We start from the raw sequence: 10,454 nt of genomic DNA on the forward strand, positions 1-10,454 counted from the left end.
TCGTAGCATTTGTGGGGTCTGCTGTCAATCTCATTGTATGTGCGGGGTCAGCTGCCAATAAGATTGCATTTGTAGGTAAATGTGCTGCCAATCTCAGCATTTGTGGGGTCTGCTGTCAATCTCATAGCATTTGTGGGGTCTGCTGGCAATAAGATTGCATTTGAGGGGTCTGCTGCCAATTTCATAGCATTTGTGGGGTCTGCTGTCAATCTCATGGCATTTGTGGGGTCTGCTGCTAATAAGACTGCATTTGTGGGGTCTGCTGCCAATCTCATAGCATTTGTGTGGTCTGCTGCCAATAAGACTGCATTTGTGGGGTCTGCTGCCAATCTCATAGCATTTGTGCGGTCTGCTGGCAATAAGATTGCATTTGTGGGGTCTGCTACCAATCTCATAGCATTTGTGGGGTCTGCTGCCAATAAGATTGCATTTGTGGGGAAATGTGCTGCCAATCTCATAGCATTTGTGGGGTCTGCTGGCAATAAGATTGCATTTGTGGGGTCTGCTGCCAATTTCATGGCATTTGTGGGGTCTGCTGCCAATCTCATAGCATTTGTGGGGGCTGCTGTCAATCTCATTGTATGTGCGGGGTCTGCTGCCAATAAGATTGCATTTGTGGGAAAATGTGCTGCCAATTTCATAGCATTTGTGGGGTCTGCTGCCAATCTCCTAGCATTTGTGGGGTCTGCTGCAAATTTCATAGCATTTGTGGGGTCTGCTGTCAATCTCATGGCATTTGTGGGGTCTGCTGCCAATAAGACTGCATTTGTGGGGTCTGCTGCCAATCTCATAGCATTTGTGGGGTCTGCCGGCTCTAAGATTGCATTTGTGGGGTCTGCTACCAATCTCATAGCATTTGTGGGGTCTGCTGCCAATCTCATTGTATTTGTGGGGTCAGCTGTCAATAAGATTGCATTTGTGGGGAAATGTGCTGCCAATCGCATAGCATTTGTGGGGTCTGCTGGCAATAAGATTGCATTTGTGGGGTCTGCTGGCAATAAGATTGCATTTGTGGGGTCTGCTGCCAATAAGATTGCATTTGTGGGGAAATCTGCTGCCAATAAGATTGTATTTAGTGTTAAACATATTGTATGGCTCTCACGGAATTTCATTGTAAAATATGTTGTGTTTATGGCTCTCTCAGCCAAAAAGGTTCCCTACCCCTGCCCTAAACCTTTGTCGAATCCAGCCTGAAGAAAGGATAAAATCTGGGAAGGCTGAGGCTGATGAGGATCAAAGGAAGCTGATTTTGCAAAGTCACATAATTTATCCCATATTCTTTTATAAGTTAAGTTTGTGGAGGGCTTTCTAGCTTGAAGCAATGTGTTAATCACCTCCAACGAACAACCTAAAAGTTGAAGCTACCTCCTTTCAACTTCCAGACCGATAGACTTAGATGACCCGGATCTGGGTGTAGGATCGGTCCTTGAGAAAGTAGATCCTTCTCCATCTGTAATAAAACTGGCTTCTCCACTGCTAGACTCTGCAGAAGGGGAAACCATGGCCGCTGAGGCCAGTACGGAAGAACTGTCAAGAGTGTCACCTTCTCTGTGATTAGTCTTGTTAGGACTTTGTGAATAATTGGTATTGGGGGAAAGGCATACCACACCGAGAAGTTCCATTGAGATGTTAGAGCATCTACTGCTTCCGCTCCCCTGTAAGGATATCTTGCAAGAAATCTTCTGCATTTCGCATTCTGATGAGAAGCCATTAGATCGATTTCTGGTTGACCCCATATCTGACAGATCCAATTAAATGTCTTCTGGTTGAGAGACCATTCGTTGTTGTCTAGAGTTGTAAGACTGAGGTAATCTGCTTCCACATTAAATTCAATGGAATGTAGACTGCTTTCTGCCAGCTTGAAGATCTGACTGGTTATTTTCAGAAGGGAGGTACTCCGAGTCCCCCCCTGTCTCTGTATATAGCTGACAGCTGTCTTGTTGTCTATACGTAGAAGACAATTCTTGTTGACCAGTAGGGGCATAAAGTGTAGAAGAGCAAAAAAGACTGCCTTTCATTCCAGAAGGTTCGCTGGACGCTCTGTTTCTTTGTCCCATGTACCCTGAGCCACCTGCTCCATGCAAACAGCACCCCAACCTCTGTTGCCTGCATCTGATGTTATAACAATAGGGGGATCTTTTAGGAGTTGAACTTGGGATTGAATGTTCTTTTTGCATAACCACCAAGCCAAGCTTGTCTTCATTGAATGTAGTATCCATATCCTCTGATGCATATCCAACCTGTTCCATTGGTTCAGAAACCCTGACTGAAATCCTCGGATGTGCCAGTGCACCCAGGGGAGCATGGGGATGGTGGCTGACAGAGTTCCCAGTAATCTTAGGCATGATTTTGCAGACATCTGTTTGTTCAAAATTGTAATTGTGTCTAGAACTCTGCTCTGAATGACTGGGATTTTCTTTTCTATTATTCAGACTGTGTTCTGAGTCGTTCTGAATCGAGCACCAAGAAAGACCAGATCCTGAGTCTGCTCTAATTGACTCCTCTTCTCGTTGACTAGCCATCCGAACTGAGCAAGTGTGTGTAGCAGAATCTCGCGATGTTGAATAATCGTTGTCCGACTGTCCACTAGCAGAAGAATGTCGTCTAGGTAATGGAGTAGACGTAAACCTTGCAGTCTCAGCAACTTAATCACTGATACTAGGATCTTTGTAAATGTCCTGGATGCCGTCGATATGCCAAAGGGTAGACAAACAAACTGAAGGTGAATGTCTTCCACCGCAAATCTCAGGAATTTTTGTAGATCTGCTTGAGTGAGAATATGCAGATATGCATCTTCGAGATCTACCGATAACATCCAGTCTCCGGGAAAGATTGCCTGTATTATGGTCTGGAGAGACTCCATCTTGAAGCTCTTCACATCTATGAACTTGTTTAATCTTTTGAGGTCCAGTACAGGTCGCAAATTTCCAGTTTTCTTCTTCACTAAGAATAGCGGGGAGTAAAACCCTTGGCCTCTTTCTTGTGAAGGTACCTGAGATACAGCCTGTTTCATAATTAAGTCTTGGAGATAAGAGAATAAGGTTTCCTGTTTCTCTCTGGATACTGGAATTCTTGTTGGAACAAAACTGTAGGAATGAATTTTCTGAATGCTCAGAAATGTCCTGTGGATACAGTTCTTACTACCCAAGGGGATGCAATTTTTGACTTCCAAACGTTGCTAAAAAGTTTCAGTCTTGCACCCACCGGGACATCCTGGACAACCGAATTGTCAAAAAGATTTCTTCTGACCCTGTGTATTCATTGTGCCTTTCTGCTTACTTAGCCTTTGCAGGGAGGATTGAGAGCTTCTCCAGTTCTTCCTGAAGTTCTTTCCTGGACGATAGGATCTCGCATTCTTGAATCTATTTTGCTGGGAATTTGTAGAGGATGATTGTCTTGCCGGACGGCGCTCTTGATGAATGAGTCCAGATTTTCCGCCTGTCACTCTTAATTGCTGTATCCATCTTTTCACCGAATACAGATTTCCCATCATACGGGATCTTGCACCAAGTCTGTCTGGAATTAGTATCTTCAGACCAGGACTTTAGCCACAAAGCCCGTTTTGCTGTGACAGAATATAACCTAGCTCTGGATGCACACCTAATTATATCAAAAGCAGCTTCTCCTATAAAGTCAGCTGACAATTTGAAGTCGTCTAAAGCAGAAATGATCATCTCTTTATCCACATCTGACTTTAATGCATTCTCGATATTCTCAGTCCATGCTCTGATTGCTTTCCCTACAGCGGTCAAGGCTATCGCCGGTTTGCAGGCTCCTCCAGCCAAAACATAGTTTTTTTTCAGATCTAAGTCAGTCTTTCTGTTGAGTGGATCTATAAATGACACTGAATCTTCAAGAGGTAAGGTCATATGACGTGCTAAGCGCATTACAGATGCATCGATTATGGGAGCATTATCCAAATGTGATTCTTCATCCGTCAATGGATAAAGTTTGGAAAGACGATTCGCCAAAGGTGTTGTTTTATCTACTTTATTCCATTCCTCGGTGAAAATTTCTTCAATTCCAAGCATATAAGGGAAAGTGTCCTTTCATTTGTTGAGATGCTCATAGTATCGTCTGCGCTTTCTCTGAGAAGATTCGGGCGCTTCAGTATCATCTTCTTCCTGCCAATTGATAGCTTCCCTCATGGACTTGATAAAAGGCTGAACAAGGGAAAAATCAAAACCGCCACTTATCTCATCTATTGAAATTTCCGTGTGTGATGACGGACCGTCAGATGTAGTAGGTATAGGAAAACTGGAGATATGAGCCCATTGACTCTTGCACTGCCTTCTTGATGAGTTCCGACACATGTAAAGATGTTTGTTCGGGCTCTCTAGCCATGTCTGAAAAGCACCTGGCACAGACCAACTTTCCCTGAATAACTGAATGTCCACAAGCTCAACATCCTTGTGGGTGCTCAGGTGACCTTTGTCTTCATCTTGGAGACCTACTTCTGATACGATAGTAGCGTGAATCCGAGTAAAACCTGTAGTAGTATGGCGACCTCCGTCTGGGAGAAGTGTGTTTGGAAGAGTGGGCCGCTTGACCACTGTGATGCTTAGATGTGGATTCTTTCTTCTTTGACTTTCTTTTGGACGTTTTTGAAGACTGTTCTACTTGTCCATTTTGTTGTCTTCTGGGGCTGGAAAGGAATTAATAGTCATTTAGACTAAGATTTTTGCTGTTCAATTGCGGGTGCAGCAATGTCCTAAGTGTCCATGACGGGCTAAAAATCGAAGCCCTAAGGAAGGAAAGAAAGAATTTTAGATATGAGATTTACAATAGAAGGAGTTTGCCTTTAAGTCCTGACAAGTAGTCTCCACTACGCACAGAAATCCTACGGATCTTGAATTGGGCTGTACACTCTCCTCCAGCTCTCCATGATACAGCAGCAAGATTTAAATCCTGCCACTCAGATTTATACTGAGCGGCTGGACGAGAGGCGGAGATCACACACGCCCACTTCCTGATCCGGCTAGCATCTTCCGTGTTCCACCGCTTGGTTAAGCGGAGGGCCGCAAGCCCGGAATTCATGCGTCCAATCGTACGCATGGGCGATGACGCAACAGTGAAGGACGTCCAGCGGAAGGAGTCGCCCACAACATTGCATTGCATCAAATGGCAATGGCGCGGTGGAACGCACGCCCGGCTGGAAAGAAAAAGCAATAGAAGAGAAAAAAGGATAGCGTACACCAGCCCAAATCACTCTATTAGAGTGAGATAACAAAGTGCTATAGGTAAGCCCATGCATAAGCAAAGCAGACATTTAGCCCACTTAACCTGCGCAAATCCCCTGGAGAACAGCAGAACGGGGAACCCCACATAAGCTTAATTTATAAACTGAAAGGGGGTCTACGCACAAGGGGAGCATATTGTGTGGTAGCTACAAAGTAGCAGGTAGGGATCTTAGAAGATTTTGCATCAGCTTCATGCTTGAGATGTCGGTCTGTCCTATGAAGTGAGGACTATAGAAAAAAGACAGCGAGCCTTGCCTGGCCTTACAATTTAAATATTTACTTGTCCTATGGGGTAGTAAAGGCAGGGCCACTATCCAATGTGCTGCCATGGAAGCGTAAGGAAAAACGATTCTGATTCTGTGTAATGAGACCAGCTAGAAACCTGGAACAAAGACTGCAGCTATTCAGTGGGGTAACAATGACACAATGACCGAAATCTAGGCCTTGATTCACTAAACTGCACTGCTGAAGCAGCACAACTTAAATACAGCAGCGGAAGTTAAAAATCTTGTGTGCACGCTACACGCAGTAGGGCTGTGTAGCGTGCGCTGCTAACTTATGCCCGCTCCTATCTAAGTACCGGCCGCTCCTTTAATCCTACTCTGAGACCTGTCGGGTCCAGTGTCTTAGTAGGACATGATGCCTATACTTTGATTGGCCCAAAAGGCTGCCTGTCAAGACAAACTTTTGTCCTTACAAGACATGCAAAAATATACTAAACACAAGACCTCCAACTGGCATCAAAGTAAATATGAGTACTCAGACTCCATAATGCCAAAAACAAAAACTTGATTGAAAAGGGACATTTAGTATCCCTAGTTTAAATCAATTAAAAAACAAACAGCAAGGGCAAGTGCTGTCACAAATGCAAAAAATTATGCTGAAATCAGTGACCAGTTTGTACAGGTACGCTAAGTGCCAACAATATGGGTACATCAAGCAACAGGAAATGGCAAACTCAATTTGAATATGTATATACTTGTATATAAGCTGACGCACCCATTTTTCCCCTTAAGAAACCAGGAAAAAGTGATAGACTTGCTATATAAGACCCCTCCCCAGCATAATTAGCCAGATGTGCCCCCAGTATGAGGCACCTCCATACCCAGTATAAATAGCCAGAATGTGCCCCTAGTAAGAGGCAGCCTCCACCCTGCAGTGAGTAGATTTGATCAGTGTAATATAATCAACCAAGAATCAGTCAGAGATACTGATTGTGAGTTATGACCATCTTTAGCCCTCAGTTTAATTCACCCTTGTTATTCATTGGTCTATAGTCCACCCACTCCCCCCTGATCATTGTGTATTTTTCCATATTGTCCTCCATTACATATTAAGCTTTTTCAATAAATGCCATATGGTGGGAGGCGTGGCCAGAGGTCAATGGGGTAGGCTACCAGGACGCTGAGCTTCCGCTTACCCATCCGATTTACCGCTCCTGCAGCCAAACTGTGTTGGTCACCGGACCTGACACACACTCTAATAGCTTCCTGAGATTGCTGGCTATCTCCCACTGTGCTTACAAGATAACTCACTGTGGGTCGAAGGCGGCAGCTAAGCTCTGCAAATTCCGGGCGGACGCCCAAGATGGCGATTATAGTGTGGATGAAGAAGCAGCGACACCCTCGATCCAACAGATTATGGCAGGCATATCCTCCTACCAATCGGCCCTCACTACCAGCATAACCAAAGTGGAGGTGGTGATGACTGATGTCTACCTCCTCCGGGCAGATATGCAGAAGCTTAGGGCACATGTCACTGAGGCAGAGGACCACCTAGGAGGTGTGGAAAACAGGATTAGGCCTGTAGAAAGAGATGCTTCGCAGGCACAGCAAAAGTCCTTAAGGAGCAAGAAGTCCTTGAAAATCTTAATCAGCGCTCTAAGTGGGAATTGTAGGCCTGCCCGAGAAGGTGGAGGGAACAGCGTCTGAGGATTATGCTGAACATCTGCTAATCGAGCTATTCAGCAGGCCTACCTTCTCATTGGTATTTATTGTGAAAAGGGTGCACTGGGTGTCATCTAAACAACCTGCCCCAGGTCAGCCACCAAGAACATTCATATTGAAGTTCCTAAACTACCATGACAGAGACGCAGTGCTGCGTGCGGCCCGTGCCAAAGGTGATGTAACATAGAAAAATTCCAGGCTCTCATTTTACCCAGATTTTTCCATAAATTTGCAGCGACATGCTCAATATGTGCATGCAAAGAAAAGGCTGAGGGATAAAAGCTACACGTATGTAATCCTTCAAAGTTGCGTGTGATTACCCTATTGAATATCTTAAGCCCTCTTTTCTTCTCAAATGGGAAGAGAACATGGGAAGAACACTGTCAGATGGGAGATGGTCATATTGTTGCTAAATGCTATCCAAAAATAGCATGTATTATTCTACTTTAGAGACCACTGTTAAGCTATTTCACTGGGTGTAACATGCCCCTGCCAAATTCCACAGACTGGTCCCCACTAGATCTTCCAGATGTTTAGAGGCTGCAATGCTGAACATGGTGTCCTGGTGGAGATGCCCAAAAGCAACAACCTTTTGATGATCCATTTGGAGTTGGGCACAACAGATAGTATATCACTTAGTTCCTTTTAACTCCAGTGTTTTCCTGCTGGGCGATAAACCCCATAAACTGCAGTATTCTAACGTACAACAGACCAGAGGCGCCAAAAGAATAAAATCAGTTATTAAAAGGTTTAAAAATGCTAAGGAGGCAGTGGTGGACTTACCTCCCTCAGAGACGCCAGGTATGACCCAGACCTTATGCTGTTGTGTGCTCCAATATTGTATTGCCTGAGGAAGCAGGACTAAAGCCTGTGAAATGCGTTGCGAACCCCCTGGAGTATACCAATAAACATTGTTGTTTTTTTATAAGACAGTCTTTTGAGTCTGCTTGCGGGAGGTAAGTCCACCACTGCCTCCTTAGCATTTTTAATCATTTTAATAACTGATTTTATTCTTTTGGCGCCTCTGGTCTGTTGTACGTTATAATTATATCCACCCCTGGTGGAGGGGGATACCCCTTTCTAATTCCTGTCTACAGAGAACGACTTCTTAATCCTAAATGAGGACAGGAAAATCTCCTCACCTGCCTACACCGTAGTTGCCTGGAGGTAACCCTGGTTTGTGAATATATCTATTGTACTCTTCCTTTATACTTATTATTTATACTTACTACACTATATTGGGCTCTCGGTTTCTCTTTCTACATATATCTGCAGTATTCTGCTCACTGGTTCTTGCAGCATATTGCCTCTTCCGCTCAACGAGTCCTTGCACGTTATTGGAATACCCCCAATCTTCCAGTAGATGTCTTTAAATTGCTTTCTGAAATTATGTTGCCAACACACATTACTGCTAAAATTACTGAAAATAGGAAGAGTTTTCATAATATATGATCTCCATGCAGGGCCGGCATTCCATAGAGGCAAAGGGGGCAATTGCCCCAGGGCCCCAGAGCCTGCAGGAGTCCTCAAGGTGTGTGTCCCCTCTAGCTATGTTGACGCCATACATGCCTGCAGGGAATGAGAAAGAGAGGAGCACCATGGGGAGAAGTCCGGAGTGTAGAGTATGGTGCTGCCTCCTGTGTCCTGCCTGGATTAGGTAAGACCCCAATGTGCGCACACTCTAGATTTGTAAGGGAAGGGAGGAGGGGAATAATGGGGTCCCCAACAATGCTTTTGGAGACATATAATGGACACCTAATGTTGTGGGGCTGGGAGTGTGGTGGGACTGGTCCTAGGAGTCGGCTCGGAGGCTGTCGTGGGGGGGGGGGGGGGGGCATTGCTAGCAGTGCCCCCAAGTTGCTTTTTGCCCCGGGGCCCCATTGCAGCTAGAACCGGCCCTGTCTCCATGGGTTACATGGTTGGAGAACAGTGGCCTTTCTCATATCTTACATTCATTCTAACATGTACTGACTGCGCTCACCCTTTCTTTTGCATACTAAGGTACAGCTGAGATGGTGTTTTTGTTTCTTTTGTGTTCTTATGGTTTAGATCAGCGTTTTCAACCACTGTTCCGCGGCACACTAGTGTGCCGCGGAACGTTGCCTGGTGTGCCGTCCTCTTCTCCCCCTCCTGCCCGTCTCCGCGGCCGCCGCTGTTATTACCTTAGCAGCGGCCGCTCTCCCCACTCCAGCGCATGTATATTCTAGCAGCGTATCTCCGGCTGCTCTGTGTGATGCGGAAGGAGGCAGGGCTCGGTTACCATAGTAACGGCGATACATATCGCCGTTACAGGAAGCCGCTGCCCTCCTTCCTTCCGCATCACACAGAGCAGCCGGAGATATGCTGCTTGAATATACACGCGCCGGAGAGGGGAGAGCGGCAGCTGTTCAGGTAATAACAGCGGCCGCCGCGGGGACGGGCGGGAGGGCGCTATACTGGGGGCACTATTCTGGAGTACTATACTGGCTATCCTGGGGCACTAAACTGGCTATACTGGGGCACTATTCTAGCTATACTGGGGCACTATTCTGGCTATACTGGGGCACTATTCTGGCTATACTGGGGCACTATTCTGGCTATACTGGGGCACTATTCTGGCTATACTGGGGCACTATTCTGGCTATACTGGGGCACTATTCTGGCTATACTGGGGCACTATACTGGCTATACTGGGGCACTATACTGGCTATACTGGGGGGGCTATACTGGGGCACTATACTGGGGCACTATACTGGCTACTCTGGGGCACTAAACTGGTTATACTGGGGCACTATTCTAGCTATACTGGGGCACTATTCTGGCTATACTGGGGCACTATTCTGGCTATACTGGGGCACTATACTGGGGCACTATACTAGCTATACTGGGGGGCTATACTGGGGCACAATACTGGCTATACTGGGGCACTATCCTGGGGCACTAAACTGGCTATACTGGGGCACTATTCTGGGCACTATACTGGGGCACAATACTGGCTATACTGGGGCACTATACTGGCTATACTGGGGGGCTATACTGGGGCACTATACTGGCTATACTGGGGCACTATACTGGCTATGCTGGGGCACTATACTAGGGCGCTATACAGGGGCACTATACTGGCTATGCTGAGGCACTATACTGGCTATACTGGGGCACTATACTGGCTATACTGGGGCACTATACTAGCTATACTGGGGCACTATTCTGGCTATACTGGGGCACTATACTGACTATACTGGGGCACTATACTAGCTATACTGGGGCACTATTCTGACTATACTGGGGC

The sequence above is a fragment of the Hyperolius riggenbachi genome, chromosome 7, assembly GCF_040937935.1.
Source record: "Hyperolius riggenbachi isolate aHypRig1 chromosome 7, aHypRig1.pri, whole genome shotgun sequence".
In the NCBI taxonomy this organism is placed as follows: Eukaryota; Metazoa; Chordata; class Amphibia; order Anura; family Hyperoliidae; genus Hyperolius; species Hyperolius riggenbachi.